The 23,968-nt window shown below is 36.3% G+C and overlaps 1 pseudogene; it reads right to left on the bottom strand.

Moving 5' to 3' along the window:
* Positions 1–11,902: 11,902 nt before the first annotated feature.
* On the bottom strand, positions 11,903–16,482 carry LOC143611890 (LRR receptor-like serine/threonine-protein kinase EFR; annotated as a pseudogene).
* Between the last annotated feature and the right edge of the window lie 7,486 nt (positions 16,483–23,968).

The raw sequence follows: 23,968 nt of genomic DNA, 5'->3' as shown, positions 1-23,968 counted from the left end.
AACAACCATTTACAAGTGTAGCTTAGTCTAGTAACAAATGTGTATTGTATTCAATCAAAGGTTGTGAGTTCTGATCTCACTTGAGACATTGAGTATAATATGAGTAAATAAAGATATTAGCCGTTAAAAATAAACAAATAAATAAAAGCGTACAAATAACATAAATGTAACAACTAAACATAAAATTGTTAGTCAACCAACTAACTGATCTGACCAAGTTTTGTATTTGACATCCTCTCTTAAGCTAAACAATCACAGCAACAAAAGACTTCAAATGAAGTGTAACAAATTAAATAAAAGATAAATAATTTGATCAGAGGAACAACAATTTTAACAAGTGTACGTATTGGTTGGTATGGGTCAGTTTTTGGTCCTAACTTATAACCAAGATCGTAAATTTTGGTTATAGGATTTTGTAAACAGTTTGGTTTTGGTATTTTTAACCAGTTTGTCATTTGTTCTGTTCGGTTAACTATATATTGGGGCAACTTTTTGGGTTTCGGCCTAATCGGGTTTCTTCACATGTGAAGAAGTAAAACGAGCTGGTGTAAAAGAAACTTGGACAATTACACACCAATGAATATGATAATCGCTTCAACTTGATGATGTTTGAGTTAAAACCCAATCGCTTCAACTTATTAAAGTTTGATCTCGATGATTTCAAAAACAAGTCACTCTTTTTAAACCCATTATTAATTTTTGGGTAGGATATGTTTTGATCGACATTATTACTGTTAAAAAAGATTATCTTAACCTTGAATACAACACAGAATGCATAATGTACAACCATATTATGGATATTAGCTTTTGAGAAAAAAAAACGGGTTTTGATTATATGGCTTTTTTTCATACTGGCTTCAGTTTAGGTGTCATTTTGAGATGTTGTAAATGAGCCAATAAGTCAAGCCCAAGCTTGACTAGACTCGACGTCTTCTCGTTTTGACTTACATGAGCTCGAGCTCGGCTTGAGTCTTTTCACAAGTTCAAGCTCAAGCTCATCGCTTTTTTGTTAATTAATTTGTATACATTTCTAAATTAATTTAAATAGTTTAAGCAAAACCTTAAACGTGCCTAAGCATGTTTATAACTTGTTTCGGTTAAGAGTTTAACATTTCGGTTCAGTGCTATTTTAAACTTGGAACCAGTCGTAACCTTATTTTATTTTATTTTTGATTTATTGAATATACACTTAAGAGTATATATTAATTTATGAAAAAGTTTTATTAGTTTTACTTTTGAAAATGGTTCAAACCGTAAAAACCGAACTGTCTTGCCCCTCCTAATACATATTTATATATTTACAATTTTGAAGGTCGGTAGACATAACCAGTTGCACTCCCTGCAGTTTGGTTTGTACTTCAAATGAGCTGGTTTGTTTTTTTTACACGTCATTGCAACAAACACGTGTTGTTCTCCTCTTCCATTCTCGCACTCTTCTCTATAATTCTTACATGTGCTTTTCTTATATGTCTTTTCTTACTTCTAATCTGCAGCTTCTTCACTAACGGTGGGGGAGACAGAATGGAGACGGTTTCATTTTGTCAGACGACGGCGGTCGTAGAAAGTGTGTATCGGCGACGGCGACACCTGTGCCGGCACGGTTACAATGTTCTTGAGTGTTATGGACTAAGCAAGGCGTTCGGAGATCTAAGGTTCCGGCGTAGCCACCCACGACAGCTTTCATGTCTCAGATCTATGCAGATCGGTGATTCTCAAGCCACACGTTGGGTCGGTTTTTCGTCAACTATTGATTGGTTTAAATCAGATTATAAGACGACGGTCGGAAACCGAACGGACGTTGGCTCATTAATAGATCTACCAACAATGGTTCAACTACGTCTCGATTCAGATTCTATTTTCATACAAATACTCTCAATCTCATCATTTTACACTCACGTACTCAGGTGAATGTATAAATTTGGTAAAGATTTTATCGAATTATCATTATTTGGTATAACCACTTACTTACTGATCCTAAGCATACGCTATTTTGGTGTAGATGGTGATGGCAGGATAACAGCGTGCAATGCAAAGATCTTCTTTGCTAAATCGAATATAGGAAAACCTCAAATTAAGCAGGTAGATAACATTTGCTCAGCTTTATTTTTTCATTGGCTTTTGTATGTTGTTTACTGTGTACAAGCAGGCCGTCTCCGAGAAGAAAAGAAAAAAGAAGGGCCGGGACATAAAAAACAAAAGGCCTTAAAATATAAATTCAAAAATTATAATATGATATGAAAATATATAACATATTAAAAACGAAGTGTATTCGGTCGGTAAAATATAAGTTTATTAGTATTATAGTATCAAAACTAAATGCAAAAACTAATTTCGTCAACATAACATATTTATAAATAAAAAAACACATATGTTGCGGCGCTGAGTTGATGTGAATTCGATTGGTGTTAGACATGTCGTTAAGTTATCATAAAAAAAAAAGGAAAAGATACTAAAAAACGCAGGAATAACTAATAAAAGAACAAACAACATACATAAAGATAAGATGAGCTAATATAAAAAATAAAAGGAAAACAAAAAAAAAAACACAGAACGTTGCGGTGATGAGTTGACTTGAATTCGATTGGTATTAGATATGTTCATTATTAGTATCGGAAGTAAACATAAAAAGTAACTTTGTTAAGTTATCAAATTTAAAATAAAAAAGGAAAACATACTTTAGAAAAATGCAGGGGTAACTAATCAAAGAACAAACAAGATGAGCTAATAAAAAATATTACACGTTCTTCCAATGGGTTTAGAACTCAGCAACAAGCGTTCCATTCCAAGACTTAAAATCTCACATTAAACCACCAAACCAAACCTATAATTTAGTTAATTGCTGAAAAGAATTATATAAATAGGCGAAAATAAACATACAAAATTTTTAAAATTCAATGGGCCTCATAGAGGAGTGGGCCTGGGTCTTGATGTAACATCCCGAAATTTCTAAAGTAATATTTAATATATTATTTTGTCGGGTGAAATAAACGAGTTAGTGGAACGATAATAATAATAGCAAAATATGAAGACTTAGTAGGATAATTAGATGGGATTAGATATGGACCAAAAGGAAATATGGGCCTTCGGTCCATGGGCTTAAGGGAGTATAAATACCCCCTTAAACCCCAATCATTTCCATTCCATCCATTTATCCATCCTAATCTCTACACACTCCAAAACACACAACCCGAACCAAGATCCAAAGGCCAGGACCCGAGCTCGTTGGTGCTAGGTCGTCGTGACGAACCAAAGCAACAAGACCAGCTCGTGTTCGTAGTTCGACTCATTTACGGTACGTTTATATCGAGAACATGTTCGTTTAGGTTTGGATTAGTATAGAAATGATAGATCGGTGTTTGTATGGTAAAAACGAATCCTACAAAGCTAAACTTACTGAAAATGGTTAAGATTTGATGGGTTAATCGATTGATAAAAGAACCCATAACCTATATGCCTAAATCGCACCCCTTAAACATCGATGTTAGGCCGATTTGATGGTTGGGGTTTGTAGGCGCTGGTCAGACGATTCCGTGGATACCTAAATCGAGTTATTTGGTTAAGAAACGAAGACGATTAAGGACGAACAGTAGCTGCAGCCGACAACTTCGCCTGCAAGCTAAGTTCGCCCGATGAACTTCGCCTGCAAGCTAAGTTCGCCTGATGACAAATTCGCCTAAAAGCTAAGTTCGCCTGATGACAACTTCGCCTAAAGCTAAGTTCGCCTAAGGTTTAACTTCGCCTAGAGTCAAGTTCGATTAGAAAATAAATTAAAACGATAAGTAAAAGTAATCTAATACTAGGCCACCAGATTAAATCAGGCGAGTATTGATACGTGTAACTTATACAGTCAGCCGAGCTCAGTTAAAGAAGGGATTTACAACTATCGGAGGAAGAAGCAGAGTTCAGGTGAGTTTCTAGCCCCATTCCTTGTTATGTTTTCGGGGCTGTGTGCATACTCGATGTGTTGTTAATACATTTATTCTAAGTGGTAAGTGTATGCCATATGTGATATATGTGATGGATATGAATGATTGCTTGTCGGTACGCGAACGATCTTCGGATATTGTGCGTACTGTCAGGTTAAAAATAAAGATACGAATATTATATGTCGAAGATGTATGAACATTACAAATGAATACTTGTCGGGGCGTGAACGATCTTCGGATATTGCACGTATCGACAAGAGGTATGGTTGTTAAATGAATGATGTAAAGAACGCCTAGAGTGTTCTTATGCTATAATGTAATTATTGTATATGTGAAGTATGTGTATACAGGTACACGAATGGTATGTGAGTTCTACGTTCGACATAGTAAGTTAGGATGGCAAATCCCTCTAGCTTCTGTCGGACATAGACTCGGCTGGTGATGGCGTAGTTAAGGACTGCGGGCCTTATACGTAAGGTAGATGATAGATGTAAACGTAGATAGGGACGGTGGACCTTATACGTATTATAGATAGGCATCAGCATAGGGGAGGACTGCGGACCTCGTACGTGTCATGTATTTGTATTGTGGTAGCATAGGGGAGGACTGCGGACCTCGTACGTGCTATGTATTTGTATTGTGGTAGCATAGGGGAGGACTGCGGACCTCGTACGTGCTATGTATTTGTATTGGGGTAGCATAGGGGAGGACTGCGGACCTCGTACGTGCTATGTATTTGTATTGTGGTAGCATAGGGGAGGACTGCGGACCTCGTACGTGCTATGTATTTGTATTGTGGTAGCATAGGGGAGGACTGTGGACCTCGTACGTGCTATGAATTATGTTGCAACATAGGGAAGGACTGCGGACCTTGTACGTGTTGTGGATGTAGGATGGTATAGGGAAGGACTGCGGACCTTGCACGTACCATGAATGGTGAACATAGGTAAGGACTGCGGACCTTTTACGTGTTCACGACCTTGAGTACAGGTATAGACGGCGGACTATGAACGTACTCTCGGTAGACTGAGGTTAGTGATTGTAGATATGAATGTATGTATGGTAGTAAGTATGTATGTAGAACAGAAGGGTAACTAGTTAAGTATGGATACATATATTCGGATATGTATGTATGTATATGTATTGTATGGCGTCCGATTAACTAGAACTCACTCAGCGTAGCTGACTTTTAGTATGCACGCAGGTGAGTAGAATGAGACAGCTAGCTTGAGCGGGCACATGGTGGGCGATTAGGAGACTGGCATTTGAAGACTTAAGATGTTTTAATGTAATTGACGTTTATTTTGAAAGACAAGAATGTTTAAATAAGGCAAGTTTTGGATTGTTGTAACGTTTCATGAAAGTTTTTATATTCCGCGAAAGTTTTAATGAACTCTGATTTGTAAGAACTGTGTTTATGAGTAAATCCGACGTTAAAGTAGGACTACCGGGTTCGGGGCCTTACTCTTGAGCCCTCCCTGCCCTCCCCATGGGCCGGGCCTGCGTACAAGTATGATTTGAGGCTAAACTGGAACAATATATGACTAATGAACTGTTGTGTTACATAACAATAAAATCCAGAAAGAGTTGTTGAGTATCTTTGTACGGTAAACCTTTAATCTTTATCATCTTTTTAGTTTTTTGAATCTGAATATGAAATATAACATGTGACCATATTATATGCAACGTTAGGGCATACTAGAATCAGCTGATCTTCTTCCAACAGCGAGTGCTCTGTCTGTGCTTCAGTTCAACCCACACGAACAGTAGCAGAAGCTCCGCCAGCCGGACGAAATGGGAGTCAACTGTTCGTTAATCATGTTTTCATGTTCTTTAATAAATTTGAATTCCTTAAATGATATAATTGTTTATTTAGGGGCACGGCCTCCTGGCATAGGTGGGAATGCACATGCGGTGCTGCTGACAACTTGGATTTCCTGCGCAACAACCAACGGTTTCAAGATTTTTGTGCAATGGTGTGACCTAATCCATAGTTCTTGCAGGTATTGAACAACCTTTCATGTGTATATATGTGTATGTGCGTGTACACTCTTCCTTCACTTAATTTGTACCCGTTGAAGGAGGAGAGTATGCTTTTATGTAACACTGCATTAATGCCTATTCATTACTTATTAATGGGTCAGTTTGAATTTTTTTTGTGTCCAGTGGCTCGAATATAACAAGAAGTGTGTTATTATTGAAATAACATAATTTTAGTAATCATTTTTGACAATAGATGCTCATAAAAATGACCACTTCATGAAGGACAAGTGATAACCTGACATAACTCAGTTTGACCTGTACGTAAACCAAGTATTTTTACACAACTGATCGTGACTTTTCTTGTTAAACTTGACAAGTGGGTAACAAAAGAAATCAAACACCAAAGATGCAGAACTGCCTGCGACTCTTTCTTCTTATTAATTGAGAAAACAAAAACGTACAGAGAATAACCAATACTAATGGGCTTTTATAACCCTTACAAATAGTTTCCTACTCCAACTTAAAACACTTTATTTGACTACAATACGAATTCTAAAACTGATTATATAGTAAAAGATAAATCAAACTTTTAAATAAAAGGATAATGATAATAATCAATTTATTATTATCTTGATCTCCACCAAGCCACCCCATGAGATCGTAACCGAACCGCCCTATATTATCGAGTGTTGTTTACGTTTCATATTCTCCACCTCTTTATATACACCTGTCTTTAAATATTTGGAATCCATTCAAAAAGTTGGCAGCATGGATCCCATAGACGGCAACAATCACACCGGAGGAGTGTGAAACTATTGAACGAGTAAGGTTTATGTTTGCACCTACACAGCTTTGATGGATGAGTGAACTGATCACATTTCCATTAATATCTTCCCATTGACGCAATGGGATGTCATATGCAAACATTATTGCTACAAAAGGAACCTTCATCATGAAGAATATGGTGGCACCTTGATTTGTACATTGCGTATTTTTGTTGGTACCATGTTTTGACCTTTCTACCCAAGTGCTTTTTTGACAATTGTATATCCAATTTTAATAACTTTCTAAACCCAGCTTGGCAACAAATTTGATGATCAGTTAGTCTCCATAGTCATCTTAAGGCAACCTAAGCATGTCCATCGAAACATCTGCTAACAAACTCGAAACGGTTTACTCCCCCACAACGCGGGGGTAAAAGTACTGGTTAGTAAAATTATTGAAATTAATAATATTAAAATTAAAACATTACACATTTTGTCATTCTACAATTATTATATTCAAAATAATTTAAAATTAGAAAGAAAGATAACGTACAAGTCCGTATAATCTATCTATATTGTGAATATGTGAATATATTGTGAATACTAATTTTTAACTACTAGTTTTTAGTTGCATAGGTCTTTTTATATATTTCGTTACTAATATTGTAAATATATATTTTTCTGGATTTATATTTAATTTATTATAAGAAAGTTTATAATATATTTTGATCTATTTTGATTCATTTATGTTTGGTTATGTTTGTTTTATGTTCATTTTGGATGAAATATTGAATAAATCTTCTACTTAATGTTTTATATTTGTCCGTTTGTGTTCATCTAAGTGTGTTTATTTATATTCGTTTACGTTTGTTTGTGTTCATTCACGTTTGTTCATTTATGTTTGTTTACCTTTGTTCAGTAATATTTGTTTATGTTCATGAAATGTTCATTTAAATTTTAAATGAACAATTAACCCAAGTTTCTATCATAGAGCATTAAGATAAAAAAAAAAACTAAATCAGACATGTCTTTCTAAATTAAAGATAGCATAGTATGTTAGTAATTTGCCACCAGTAAAACCGTTAGGCATGGAATTAATGCGAAGCATAGGATCTTTTGATAGGTAACTATAGAGTATAGATAAATAAAAAAGTATTTAAAAAATTCAATTTGTTCCTTTTGTTTCAAAATGAAAGCTGTCGTCCTGTCGAACGCAGTTTGTAGCCCCAATATGCAAATATGATTTTTCTTTTTCATCACTCTCGTTCCTTCTGTTTCTAGTAATTAACACATCAAGCTTACACATAGCACAGGGCCGGCGAGGAAAATAAAGCAAATTATTGGTTGCCTTCAAATCATTTGACTTTTGGAAATAAACTTAATGCAATTCTTGTTAGGCAATTAAATGAACTATAATGGACGAGTTAGGTTTGTTTACGTTTTCATATGAATTAACGAGTAACTTAGACCATCACCTAACCTTCTTTAATACATTTGGCTAAGTCAAAGCCAAGTCGTTTTCAAATAATCAACTAGTAGTTTAACCCCCGCGTTGCGGGGGTGATGGCAGTCGATTAGTGTGAAACAAAAGAAAAAAAGTTGACCCTAAGTGACGCTTCAAAGTTTCTATGTGTTCTGACATCAATATAAGTAAGCTACATAAAATACACCTGTAAAGGTCTCAAAACATGAAAGCATATGAACCAGCTGTTATTATTAATCGACCCGTTAGTGGGCCCATTTCAGGCACGTCTTGATCTAGGACGCCAGTTAGACCGCGTTCTACGAAAGGTAAATGCCAATGAAGACATTAGCAGTGATCTCTAAGCAAAGTTTAGCATAAATGCCAATAAAACTTATAGTCCTTCCCATAAAACCACCAGTTGCTGTCAATATGAGCCTTTGAACCTGATGAACATAATATGGTGGTTATATCAACTAATTCCTTACATAATCAGATTTGATAAACAATATAACAAATATTAAACAACTACTACATAACAAAATGCAAATAATATACTTTATGTGAAACAGTTTAGTAGTTTACCTTTATTTATCTATATGAACACCAAATACTTTCTGTAGACTGCAAATAACACGGACACATGAATGATTTCTTTGAAAATGATTAGGACAGTCGACATAAAACAATAGCAATGTTTTACGGTCTGCTCCAAGTGATGACCTGCAACCAAATTATTTACCAAATCACAATCTTGTTAATAAAAATAAACAAACTCAAAACTAAAATTTTATTGAAGTTCGTCTTTCAGATTCACATGGCTGCATACGTACAAAAAAAACATCAACCGACAACACACAAAGTAGAGACAAACCAAATCATATATCACTAAATCAACCAACAAGACACAAAGAAGAGTCAAAACCAAATCAAATGTACACTAAACCTTGTGAAATCTTGACTCTAAAACGAACATCCAACACAAACTTAAAAACTTGACGCGGGGTATTAAGCGAGGCTCAGATCCACTACACAGCTGCAACATAGGTTTCCGCACCAGAAACCAGAACATCATCACAACCATAAACCATAGAGAGCAATGCAACGAACATCGCAATCGGGCACCCATCATAGACCCTGCCACCTCCACCAAAAGTCAATTGGGAAATCAAGTGTCGCCTAGTGTTCCTCCACCAAGAGTCATTGGGAAATCGAGTTTCGCCTAGTGTTCCTGGATTCAAATAGCAGGAAAAGTCTACAATCAGACCACTTCCATCAAGAGACAACCATCACATCCCCCATAGTCTTATAGACAATTTGGAGTCTTTATCAAAAACACTTACCACATCATGGAGATTTATATAATTACATTTTCGTCAGGGCTCAAATTAATCATATTAAGATTTCATAATTGAGAACCTTCTTGTAAAAGAATCATACCTGCAAGTGATGATAGAAGAGAACATGCAGAAAAAAAAATTACTACCGACCCCAACCAAAATCAACGAAACAGGGACCATCATAGCCATCTCCGACCACCATCAAACACTGGCGACGTAACCATCGCCACCGTCCGCCAACACCACCACCACCACCAGAAGTTCGGAAATCGAACCCGGCAATAGTGATGATGAGTGAAGACGTGAGGTGGTTAGTGAAAGGCGATGGAAAAATATGAAGATGAGAGTGGGAAGTAAAAGGTGAATCCAACAATCTAACAACACCTAGGGTTTCAGCCAACGCTAAAGACACAGAGACAGTCGGAAAGCCGCTCAACAACAAAGCGACAGCAGAGGCCGAAGGTGGAGACTGGTGTTGTTTGTAACCGGTGGTAGAGAGAGACCATGGCGGTGGTGGAGGATGGTGTTAGTGTTGTGTTGATGGCGGTGGATTCAAAAGAGATGATGACTTACAACAATTGAAGCAAAGTGTACAACTATAATGCACAAAAAGAGCACCACCCACCCTTGAAATTGTAATCTATATAATCTAAGACTAATGGTAAAGTCACACCTATGGGCGTTATGCGACACGTGACGTACGTCATAAAAGGGTTTATGCGAAGAATGGTGTAGTGGTATAAAGTCGAAAATTTTTCACAAATGGTGTTTATGAAAAAGTTAGCTAAATAAATGGTATAGTTTTAAGTATGGGTGAGCAATAACCGAATCGGTAACCGAAACCGAACCGAAAACCGACGAAACCGAACCGATATGACCGAAAACCGAATTAACCGAAATTAACCGAAATCTTCATTTTTTAATATTTTCAAGCATTTTTTCCTCTGTTTCATGTATTATATATATATATTAATAGTTTAACGCTATTATTTTCATCTATTTATATCTCCATTTCATGTTCTAATATCTCAATTTTATATATTTATACATTCATTTCATGTAGTTATGCATTCATTTCATGTATTTAAACATTCATTTCATGTAGTTTTAAGCAAAATTTTAGCCCAAATTTAATACCGGTTATTAACCGAAATTAACCGAACTGAACCGATAACCGATCGGTTAGGTTGGGTTAATGCTAATAACCGAACCGAACCGAACCGTGCACACCCCTAGTTTTAAGGGGGTTTACAAAAATAGTGTAACCATGGTTTGAAACCACAGTTTGGCTATTTTCTTTATATACGTGTCAAATGTGTTTCAAAAAAAAAGTACTTTTGATTAAAATAGGGCAAGCCGTGGTTTGAAACCACGGATTGCATCAAAAAGTAAAACCTAATACCACTTCCAAGTGTGTGGTGGTTATGCTAGTTAAGCCGTAGTTTGAAACCACGGTTTGACCATTTACTTTTATTAATTAAATGCCGATAAGTATATATGTTCACTTTTTTTAATCAACCCTTGAATTCGAACTAAAGTTTGGTTTTTTTCTTCATTCTCCACTTAAATTTAGCATGTTCACATGTGATCCTTTATGAACAATCGAACCTTGGTTCGAAACCACGGGTTGATTTATGCTTATCAGCATTTAAAAAATAAAAGAAAAAGGTTAAACCGTGATTTCAAACCACGGTTTGACACGAAAAACCACCACACAATTGAAAGTGGTATTAGGTTTCACTTTTTGATGCAATCCATGGTTTCAAACCACGGCTTGCTTTATTTTAATCAAAAGTATTATTTTCTAAAATACCTATCTGACATGTTCATAAAGAAAAAAGTCAAACTGTGGTTTCAAACCCCGGTTACACCATTTTTGTAACAAGCCACAAAACCATACCATTTTTTAATCAAATTTTACATAAACACCAGTTGTGAAAATTCTTCTTATAAAGTCTCATAATCATTACACAAATATTACCTTTTTTATTTTTTTCTAACTTTTTAATATAAATATGAAGGAAAAATCATGATTGGGTAAGCTCTCCCCTCACCCGGCGCCTTCACCAAAACGCCCAAAGCCCAAAAAGCCCTCATAGCTTCCCGGGGTCGGTGTTATGTGCGCTATGGGCTTTTTCTCCCCTCCCAAAGCGCCTATTACACATAGTCTAAAGTCAATATTAGAGTATCTCAATCGCCCTTTATCGTTTTCTAACACTCATTTTTACACAGTTTAAGCAAATAAGAGACATGGTTTTAAGCCGGTTGTCACACAAAAGAACAAAGCTCTCAGTACTTACGAACTAGAAATCATTAAACTATTTGAGTCTCTTCTCATGACTATAACATGAAGTCAAACTAACATAAATAAGACTAGTTGTATATTGCCATTTATACTCAAATAAAAGGAAGTAAAAATAAGGCACCTCAAGCGTTTCAAAGTGTATCCAAAGTACTCTGCAACTCGTAGACAACATTTTTTATATTCATCCGTTGTGCGGGGGAATCCAGTGAGCATAATACTCCAATCTTCAAAAGTGAAGTCACACAATGCTCTATTTTCGTTGTGTTTGGGGTCTTACTATTCATATCAATTTCATCTTCTTGATCACAATTTAGAACGCCACAATCACTTTCATCATCTTGATGATAATTTAAAAGGTCACCATCAATAACATCAGTTACATGGTCATCTTGCAAGGCCATGGTCGCAAATTTATGGAGGTTGAGACCATCGTTGAAGATGTCGTCTATCGGCCTTTTCCCTGTCATCCCCTCCAACAATAATATTCCAAAACTGTAGACATCCCCGCTACTTGTCATCCCACTCCCGAGACCATACTCTACAAAGTGTATGCATTTATTAGAAAAAAAAGGTGTAAGAAAAAAACGAGCATTTGTGTATGCATGAATATTTACCTGGAGCTGCATACCCAATGGTTCCTTTAATAGCTACAGAGTTGTTTTTGTTTGAATCATGATTTCCAAGAAATCGTGCCAAACCAAAGTCTCCAACATGAGCCGCCATATCACTATCAAGTAAAATGTTGCTAGGCTTTAAGTCACCGTGAACAATGGTAGTTACACAATGATTATGAAGATAATCAAGTGCACACGCGACATCTATGAGAATATGTATTCTTGCAATAATGTCAAGTATAGATTATCTTGCACTTGAGTGTAGACGTGCACAAAAAAACCGGTTCCGGAACCTAACTGGCTGCTTCATCTGGGAGAAAATAATCATAGATATGCCGGTCATTAGAAGGAAGAACCACCATAAAAAGATTCCTCGTGTATCATCTGTTCCAGTTCCAACCCGATTGGTACAATACCCGGTTTGGGTATTTTTGTACCCGAAAATCGTACCCGGTTCTATTTGTATGTCAGTATCAGTTCCAACCCGGTTCCTACCCGGTTCTTAATTGGAACCGGTTCGGTTCGTACCTGGAAAAACCGGTTCCGACGGGTTTTTTTTGAAGGGTCAAACTAGCCGTTGGAACCGGTTCCAACGGTAATATAGCCGTTGGAACCGGTTTTTTAGACACCAATTAGCCGTTGGAACCGGTTCCAACGGTAATATAGCCGTTGGAACCGGTTTTTGAGACAATAGATCCGTTGGAACCGGTTCTAACGGTAATATTCATGATGAGGAGGCGGAGGACGGGGTTTCTTCCGATAACGAAGACGAGGGTGAAGACGAGAATGAAGACGAAGAAGAGTTGTAATTATTTGTTTTGGTAAAATTATTTGTAACTTGTTCAACTAATATTTAGTTTTGATTTGTTTTATTATAATTACTTTTGTTACTCATGATTAATTTTTGTTACTTTTTTAATGACGAACATTTTATTTATTTAAAAAATAACTGTTACAAACATTATTAAAACCTAAACGATACTAAACATAACAACTAAAACATAAAAAACAAAGTCCGTCGTTTTAATCCGGGAATACTTATTTTTGGGTTGTTGAGCCGGACGACTCTCCCACTTCCGTTTTTTTAGCTTCCAAACTTCTTTTCTCTCGACAATACTTATTCGTATGTTTTCGTAATGTCGAGTTGGACTCTGCTTTAAGAAACTTCGAGCAATATTTGCAACGTGCCAACTCATGTGAGTCGGTCATGAGACACAAATCGTAATGAACCCAAACATCGGGGCATCTTGTTGTTTCGATCACCATAACAACGTCATCATTAGTTGCTATTTGTTGTCGGTTTAAGGTTAATTGTGGTTTGGAGTGTGTTTTATAGTTTTGAAAGTGGTTTAACAAGTACACAAACAAACCTTGCTATTTATAGTAAGAAAATAACCTATTTGTAGTTAAAAAACCGGTTCCAACGGTCAAAAACGGCTATATAGCCGTTGGAACCGGTTCCTAACGGCTATAATATTTAAATTTCAAAAAAAACCGGTGGAACCGGTTTTTACGTAAAAACCGGTTCCGGTTCCAACCCTACCCGGTTCCTAAAAGTTTGCATTTCTGGGCATCGGTTCGGGTCGAGAACCGAACCGGTTCCTGACTGGAACCGGTGTCATTTTCTACCCGGTTTGAAAAAAACCGGTTCGGGTTTTCAAGGTGAACCCGATTTGTGCACGTCTACTTGAGTGCAACCAGTCATGTAAACTCCCATTAGGCATGAACTCGTAAACCAAAGCTTTGAAATCATTGCCTTTGAAGTCAATACTTGAACATGAAGTTATTATCTTCAATAAATTTCGGTGTCGGATACTCCGCCATACTTTACACTCTGCAAGAAAGCTTCTATCAGCTCCTCGAATTTGGAGATGTACAACTTTGACAGCAGCATATCCACCATGAAGGATTCCTTTATAGACAGAGCTGAATCCCCCTTCTCCAATCAAATTTTCTTCAGAGAACCCATTGGTAGCCTCAAGAAGTTGACTATATGTTATGTTCGAGAGTGGTTCGCTCGTCGATGATTGAGACTGTCGGACCTTGGGTTTCTTCTTGGACCAAACGTATACAAATAATAATACAGAGAAAAGTATGAATCCAATTAAAACAGCTAGCACGATTAATAAAGGAAACCTTTTTTTGCGTTTCTTCATCACCTTGCATTTTGGTAACCCGAGTTCAGCTAAGCCACCACAAAGCCTACTATTACCTGAAACCGAGAAGGCGTTTGCTTTGGAAAACACTCCTGCAACTGGTACTTCACCCTCAAAATCATTAAAAGATAAGTCCAGATATTGTAAAGAAAAATGTTCCAAGAATCGAGGAATTTGGCCGGATAAATTATTATAAGAAAGATCTAGTCTTTCCATTCCTCTCATGGAACTTAATGATGGTGGTATGATTCCTTGAAATAAGTTTCCTTTGAGTGATAAAAATAAAAGGCTAGTGCAACCATCAAGGCTACCAGGAATGTTACCTGATAAATTATTATGCGATAAATCTAGATAAGTTAACATCTTAAGGTCTCCAACCTCTATTGGAAGTGAACCAAACAGGTTGTTGTGAGAAAGATTTAGTATGATGGATAGAGATGAAAGTTGAAGAATCTCTTTAGGTATTCTATCACTGAGTTTATTGTCACTGAGGAACAACCCTAGTAGTTTTTGACAACTTCCTAGGCTTAATGGAACACGCCCTTCCAATCTATTAGAGTTTAAAGCAAGTTTATTCAAGGATGATAAGTTTCCTATTGCATCTGGAATCAAACCTTCAAATTGGTTTCCATACATAGTAACAACTCCTAGATTTTGAAGCTTACCAATAGCAGAGGGGATTTTTCCGGTGAATCGATTACCACCTAAATGCAAATTGGTCAAGCCAACTAGATTACCTATACTTGAGGGGAGGTTTCCATATAACTGATTTTCACCAAAAGATAGATAATATAGTTGATAGGAAAGATTACCGACTGATCCGGGGAGCACCGCTCGAAAATTGTTGTAAGGAATATCCAATATTTGTAACTTGCTACAGTTTTTCAAAGAATCGAGAAACTTCATTTCATCAGCTTCACCGCTTCCCAAAAAATTTCCACCTAAGGTTATTTGATATAAATTTGTAAGTTTTGCAAAGTCGACTGCCAACTCCCCATTAAATTTATTGTCAGCCATTTCAAGGAGTCCTAATTTTGAACAATTAGATATGGAGAGTGGTAGAAGTCCAGTGAGTTTGTTACCACTTAACTGAAGGCTAACGAGATTTGGAAGCGTTGTAACTATGGTTGAGGGAAGGCCACCGGCAAGTTGATTTTCAGGCAATGAGAGATCCGTTAAGAGCGAAAGGTTATAAATGGAATCAGGTATGGTTCCATTTAAGTTGCATACACCCAAGTAAAGTACTTTTAAACGTTTCCAATTGCCTAAGTTGTCTGGAATGTTCCCACCCCATGGGATTCTCGAGGCTGAGAACGATTCGACTAATGTAAGATTGCCCAAGAAAGACGGGATTCCACCAGTTAAGTTATTTCGATGAATAACGATTAAAACAAGTTTTGAGAGGAAACCAATCTCCTTGGGTATGCTTCCAACTAACCTGTTTTCAGAAATGACAAGCGTGTCAAGGTTATAACAACCAGACAAGTTAGTTGGAATAACTCCCTCAAATTTGTTACGGTCAAGGTTGAGCAAGCTCATCCTAGATAAACGACCGAGTTCCTGAGGGATGGTTCCTTGAAAGCTGTTGTTGAATATTACAAGTGCACGAAGGAAGCTAAGATTCCCCACATGTGGAGACAAATAGCCTGCTAGACCTTGGGAATACAGTCTCAAACGAGTCACTCGCTTGTGCTTCTTCCCACATAAAACACCATTCCACTCACAGAAATGAAAAGAAGTGTTCCATGAGTCTAGAGCTCCGTACGGATCATGGGTGATCATTGACTTGAATGACAACAACGCCAAATGATCAGTCTCATTTCCTCCATAGGAAGCAGAGGTGGGAGTTGTAATTAGAAATATAACAAGGCTAAAAAGACGAAAAGCGAGATGAGAGGAAGATGGAAAGAAATTTGGCTTGTGTCGTTTCATTTTTGGAACTACATGAAAATAATAGGACAGACAGTGGTTTTATATATTCATAATTGTAAGGTAAATGAAAGTAATGGAACGAATGCCATCCACAAATTGAGTTGAGGACATATGCGTGCCAGGTCTATATAGCAATAAATGTCTATAAAGGTTAGAGATGGTCTAAATATTATCTATATACCGAACGAGTATATATATATATATAATAGAGTCATAAATTATTGAATCCATTAAAGCTTTTGGAAGATCTTAAATACAAAGACATTGCCTTGCAAGGATCTTAACCTAGTTACTTTGCTGATTAAATATGTACTAAAAAAAGTTTAAAATGCAAGTAAAAATATATAGTATACTGATTTAATCAGCCATTAATTAAAATAAAACTTACGTGAACACAAAATAAACACATCATTTCTGTAGACACCCAAATGGCCAAATCATATTATATAAAACATCAAGATCATAAAACTAAGAATTATAAACTAGTAAGAACATTGAACACGTATAAGACAAGTTTCTTTAAAAATGAAAGGAAATTTGACGCCTGAACATGATAGAGAAGTGTTTTCGACCAAAAAAATATATTTAAAAAAAATACATATAAATTACTTACATTAAGATTGACGTTGACGTTTAATATAATTGTGTCGTAATCATGAAAGACTTCATGATCTTGAAAGAATTTGATCTCAAATATAACCCGAGCAATAAGAGAGAATGGAGAAAATGCTAGATTTTTAAAATATGGATGCAATTCTAATGATCCCAAACATATTATGAAATTACGGGAAAAAAATATATATAATTTTCATGAATGTGATGCAACAATAAATATAACGATATAATGGATTGAAAAAAGAAATCAATGATTTTCAAATATATTAAAAGCTTGATGTGGAAATATTAAATGATATGATATAATTAGTTGGTTGATGGTTTTATTCGTGCGTGGACCAACAATGGACGGCAGGTGGGGTTGTGGTGTTGGTGATGTGACGAAGGGGATTATATTAAACTTTTTAACAAATGTTAGGCCAAGTGCAGTTCTCTGTTAAAACTTACTAACGCCGGTTAAAACAACACTAGAGTAACCTACTTTCATGAATAAAGTTTACGAATCTTGGCTAACATTCTGGCATGTGTCGCGGCGTTAGACGCTTCTGTAAATGGCATTTACGGAAAAACCATAAACAAAAAAAATCTAACCTTTTACCCACAAACCGAAACCATCATCAAATGCAAAAAGTCCCCATTTACAAAATATTGCAAAAAGTCTCTATTTAAAAAATATTCCAAATTTCAATCGATTCGTATTCTCATTCCAATCAAAAGCCCTAAAACATCAATTTGAAATTTGGAAAAATTCTTAACGTCGTTAAATTGTTATTGACGGAGGTCCAACAAAAACAGATAGTGTGAAAGTTGGGATCACTGACAGCTATTTTCAAAATTGGGATTATTATCGGGCAAATGCATTAAGTTGGAATTATTAAAATCCAATTTTCCTATAAAAATTAATTCGTATTCAATTTTGGTTTCTGGTTATTGATTGAAAGTTACAACTGAAATTTGATATTATTTTTTGTAAATTTTGATTTTGTGTCTCGTTTCTTTGTTTTTCATGGTGTGAGGATATTGCCGAATGGACGCGTAATTGGTTTTGGAATGTGCGTAAGCGGCAATAAACACGCATAGCAATTGTCACGCGAAACCAACGCCTGAATACTTGTAACCAGCATCAATATGTGCATAACCAAAATTAAACACGTGTAGCGACATCGCGTGTCATCCGCGCTGGTTACTAGCACAGAGCTTGTCACATGCCAGGTGCTAAGTTAAGCGCGTACCAGGGCCGGTTACGTGCATTGCGTGGCGCCGCATGCGCGTTTCCCAGTCTGATACACATGATGCTCTGCCCGTGTCACCGGCATTTTAACACGAGTGACCAACGCCGCACGCATACCTGGCGTCTTAATGTGCAACCAATATTAAACAATGGTAACCAACTTCGTGCACCTAACCAACATGGATTATTCGTGGCGCTGGACGCACATTTGTTAGCCTTCGTACGCGTAACCAACTCTGCACGCATGGGCGGCACTAGAATGCACGTAACAAGCACTTAAGCACATGTAGCCTACGCTGCACGCGTAGCTAGCTTGTGCCGAAAACTATGAAACTATAGGCAACGGTGAAATGTATAATAATTTCAAACAAACAATTTTTTAAACCCATTTGTTTTGACCATAAACCCATTCCAACCCAACCCTATTTTAACCCGAAACCCGTTTTAACTCGATCCTCTTTGACCCAAACCAAATTAACCTTTTTTTTTAATCGGTCCATTTCAACCCTAACTCGTTCTGACCCGTGACTCGAACCTGCCTAGCCTGACATGTTTGTCAGTCCTGCCTTTCGACTAGATATAAGTGGAGCCAGTTTTGTATTGGTTACTTGAATGAGCCTAGGCGTGCAAACGAACCGAAGAATTTTATGTGTCTTTGTAATTTTTGTTTTAAATTTATAGTTTTAAAGTATTAATATGTTAAAAAAAATACAGAATTTCATGTTAAACTAGTTGTGTTCATGTCAACTAGCGAAAACTTGTGTCGTGTTCGGTTTACTGTGTCTTACATTATTTTTGAAATCATTTTGTGTTCGAGTTCTTGGTAAATTTGTTGGTTCGGGGCAGTTCAACCTTTGAACACGTCACATTTTTCACCTAACTGTGATAATATACAAATCGACTGAAGCGCAAATGTTGGAACTTAGTAAGGAGTTGACTTTGGGTGATGATTCAACTGGAAAATGAGTGTCATAAATACTACTCACAACTCACAAGAATAATGAGTATTGATATCGATTAACAATATGCATTTTATGCATGAAATTTTACTTGTATATGTTAATCCAAACTAAAGCACATTCTAATTAACCAAATGAAAACGTACTCTAAAATCAAAACAATACATTCAATTTAATTAAAACAGTGTTTCGTCTTAACAATGGTGAACAAGAGGTAGATGGCTTTGATAGGGTTGCAGGAGGTCTATATATGCAATAACTAACCAAGGAAACCACGGTTTTTATCAATTCATACTTGTTCCACATAACAAATAGAAAGTAGTTGCACAGGCCTCACCTTCTAAACTTTCTTTCAAGTTTGCCAAAATGCACAACCACAATTACATATATCCAATCCTTCATTCGACTCAACGAAGCAAAAAAGAAATATCTGCATCGAAGGCTTAAAACTAAAGCACCACAAATTCCCAAAAATCCAACCGCAAACCCTGCACCCATACCTATGTAATATGATTTCCAAAAATCATCATCTTCTTCAACTTCCTTCTTTTCAACAACAGGTGGAAACCCACACGTTTGTGTAAGTGGAGGTCCACAAAGTTGAGGGTTGCCAGTGTAGGAGGTATTATCGAAGCTTTGAAGTTGAGTCCCCGTTGGTATTCTTCCTGACAAGTTATTGCTTGAGAGATCAAGGTAACTTAGAGAACTTATTTGTGCCAAACTCAAGGGAATATGTCCAGAAAACTCATTTCTTGACAAGTCAAGCGATTCCAAAGCTTTCAGCTGACCAATATCTTTTGGGACTTCCCCATGCAGTTTGTTATAAGAAAGATTTAACGAAGCCACATCATAAAGACTAGTGATCTCATATGAAAGTACTCCAGAAAAGTTGTTTCTTGAAAGATCAAAGCTCTTTAGTAGCTGCAAACCAATTCCTTCGAATGATCGTTTTGTTCCTTTCCATTTAACCAATGCATTGTCAAGAAAATGCTCCTCCTCGGAAGTCAAACTTTCAGAACTAAGAACACTTCCTGGACCTAGTGGCATGACAGTTGGAATATAAGAGAGATATGAATGGTTTGTCATATCATCTCCAAAGCTTCTTCTAGCCATTGCGGTCAAGTTACTAAAGCACCTAGGAAGGTTACCTAACAATTGATTATTAGACAGATCAAGAACTTGAAGATTATTCAAGAAACACACTTGGGAAGGTAATCTTCCATGGAATCTATTGGACCCTAAAGCAAGAACGTATAACTCTGAAAGACTTTCCCCAATCCATTCTGGTATGACGCCGGATAACTTATTTTCCCCAAGGTCCAAAAATCTTATTCTTATGCAGTTGCTCAAGGACACCGGCAGTTCACCAACAAAGGCATTTGTCCGCAAATACAGTGCCTCCAGAGTAAGCAAACTTCCCAAAGAAGAAGGGATTTCCCCGGAAAAGTTATTATTTGATAAATTAAGAATCTTTAAAATGCTTAGTTTTCCCAAACAATCAGGCAGGCTGCCTGATAATAAATTGTTTGAGAGGTCAAGAAAACTTAAGAACGTCTCAATGCCACACAAGAAAGAAAGTGTTCCCGAGAACCTGTTTCCAGAGAGATTTAACGCAGCTAGTCTGAAAGGTAATAATGGTACCCTTCCTTCGAAATGGTTTTTACTCAAATCCAATGCAACATTTCCTGGAAAAGAAGACGTGATATTTGGTAGCATACCTTTTATTTGATTTGAAGAGATGTTCAAAATTTCCAATCCAGTTGGCAGGTCCCAAAACCATGCAGGGGCGCTATCTGATATCCCAGCACTAGAGATATCAAGATGTTTGAAATCTCGTTGAGTTCTAATCCACACGGGGAATCTAGGTCCCAATTTACAAGATCTCAACTTTATTGTTGATAACTGGAAAGGGATTCTCTCAGGGAAGCTTACGTCTAATGCTAAAGAATTTAGAGACAAATCCAAATAATCTAGTTGGGTAAGATTTAGAAAATGGACTTCAGAGATAACGCCTTCAAGGTAGTTCGACGAAAAATCAAGAAATCTAAGATTAGAAAGTTGACCGAAACTAGCAGGCATTGACCCATTAAGGAGGTTTTGTGACAAATCTAGATGAACCAAAGATGAACAATTCCCTAAAGTTTTTGTGATGTCACCTCTTAGCTGATTTTGTGAGAGGTCTAAATAGGTAAGAGATGTCAAATCTCCAAAGGAAAGGGGAATTGATCCTCCTAGAGAATTACGACTAAGATCAAGACGAAGCAAGTTGGAGAGTTTCGCAAGCTGATGAGGAATCGTTCCACTGAGATTTGCATGTGAAATATCCAAATGTTGTAAGTTGGACAAGGTACCCAAAAAGTCGGGTAAAGGATTGAATTGAAAATCGATGTTACTCATATCAAGATATTGTAGTTGATTTAACACTTGTAACGACAAACTAATATTACCTGTGAAACCAGAAGGATCAAACTTAAGATCAAGTTTAATCACATGACCAGTACGGTTGTTACAAGTAACGCCAACCCATTTGCAACAATCCATATTTTCTCCTTCGTTCGCCCAATCAGTTAGATTTCCATGCAAGTCAATTAGGTTTGCTTTAACATCCAGTAGAGCTTGCCTCTCCGCCTCGATGCAGGAGCTCATGTTGGCATCTTCTTTGAGCCCTTGATTAAGAACACCACCACTCATAAATAGTAAGCATAGCAGCAAAGACATAAGAATATTACACATCGTGTGAAAATGGCTGAAAGTGTACAGAGGTTAGCTTAATTTCGTAATCAAGAAGATATTTTTTTATCACAAATAGTTGGTTTTGCTACATTTTATATATATATAAGAAACAACCCACTATTTTTTTCTTTATTTCAAGACCAAACGTCCAAAACTACCCATAAATGATTTGAATTTCACACCTACAATTTTGAATAAAACCAATTCAAACGATATTTTCAACACCTGTAACATCATAAAAATAAATACAACAATAATAACAATAAGAGTGATTTTGTCAATTTATAAATAAACGATAAAAGGTATATATTGGTGATTTAATAATTGTTTAAAACTTTTAATAACTGAGTTAATAAATATCTAAGTTTTCAAATAGTCATAACTTAATTATAAGTAAAATACAGATAAATTAAATTATATAAAAAATAATATCTATGACTAAATTAAAATTTAATATAATCCATGAAAGAAATAGAAATAAATGAATAAAATAAGTATGGAAATAAAAACAGAAACGAAAAAGAATGGAAAATAAAATGAATTATGTAATATTGTTTGGACCTGGTCATGACTCCGCGTCTCCGAACAAGATCACGGCCCAGTCAACCGGTCTGGTCAAAAGATTCAAATAAAAGATGTCATTTAATTTTGTATGTCATTAATTGGATGGGCAATTTTCTTTCTGTGGTTTTCTAAAGCAACAAAAAACGTCGTCTATATGGGTACACATACTTCTTTACCAATGATGAGTCATGAAGCGATACCGTATAATTTCTTCATCATCATCATCATCATCGTACTCAGTATATCCCACCAATAGCAAAGCTATTGTGAGGTCTGAGGAGGGTAAGATGTAGACAGTCTTACCTCTACCCATAGGGATAGAGAGGCTGCTTCCGGTGAGACTCCCGGCTCGATAGTAGTTTTGTATGTGGATCAAAAAATTAATCTAATTTAAGTTGGTCTTTTTTTTCTTGGATGAATGTGTGATCAAACTTTAATGATTAAATTTTTTTTAATGATTAATCTAACATTTGTTTTTCATTGACATTATGAGATTTTTATGATTCCATTATGATGTTATATTTATGATTTTTTATTTTATATATGAATATAATAATTTTAAATAAGTTTGTAAAAGAATTATGATTATATTGTTTTACTATATATAGATATATAAAGACACTTACCTATAAATGGGATGTCTTACACTAGGATTTGCTGGTGTAAAATAGGAGTAACGTTTGCTGTTAAAAAAAGTGATTTCGTTGACATAAATCTAGGCTAATTTATTAGTATGAATCCCGAGAAACATTTCGGTAACCACAAAATTGCTAGATTTGTGTTTATGGAGTACTGGTTGGGAATCTATTTTTAACATAGGGTGTTCATTATCCGATTTTTATAAGGTCTATAGCAAGTGTACATAGGTGTCGAGGGTACTAATAGAATCGATATTCATTTTGGGTGGATCATTTGTCGTGATAATTCAACTCTAGGTGGAATACAAGTGTACAAATCGATCAATACTATCTCAGTTATCAAAGGGTGGGTGGGGGGGGGGGGGCTACAAGGTATAATGCCTTTGTGTGTGTGTGAGTTTGGTGAAGATATGGATGCTGGAAGGGTTAGTAGGGGAATGGGTTACACATTGGCAAGGTACAATCCTCATTCAGCATTACATGTTCATTTGGTGTGTAATTTTCGCTTCGTATCACTCACGTCGATGGCTTTGAAAGGGTTACAGCCTACTAGAGGATAATATATGAAATAATTAATTAACTCACAATTTGCCATCACAATTTTATTTCCACACTGAAAAAGCGTCTGGAATGACCATGTACTGTCACGTCACCATAACTTCCTGCACGTCCTGACACAGTCAGAAGAAACCGTCGCACGACGTGGTAGAGGTTTGGACTGTTCTTATCCTTCCACCAACTCTTCG

Source organism: Bidens hawaiensis, unplaced genomic scaffold (assembly GCF_021521415.1).
Source record: "Bidens hawaiensis isolate Kalapana, Puna unplaced genomic scaffold, B.hawaiensis_p1.1 tig00032467_1, whole genome shotgun sequence".
NCBI classification, from domain to species: domain Eukaryota; kingdom Viridiplantae; phylum Streptophyta; class Magnoliopsida; order Asterales; family Asteraceae; genus Bidens; species Bidens hawaiensis.
This window is presented reverse-complemented; position numbering and strand designations above follow the sequence as displayed.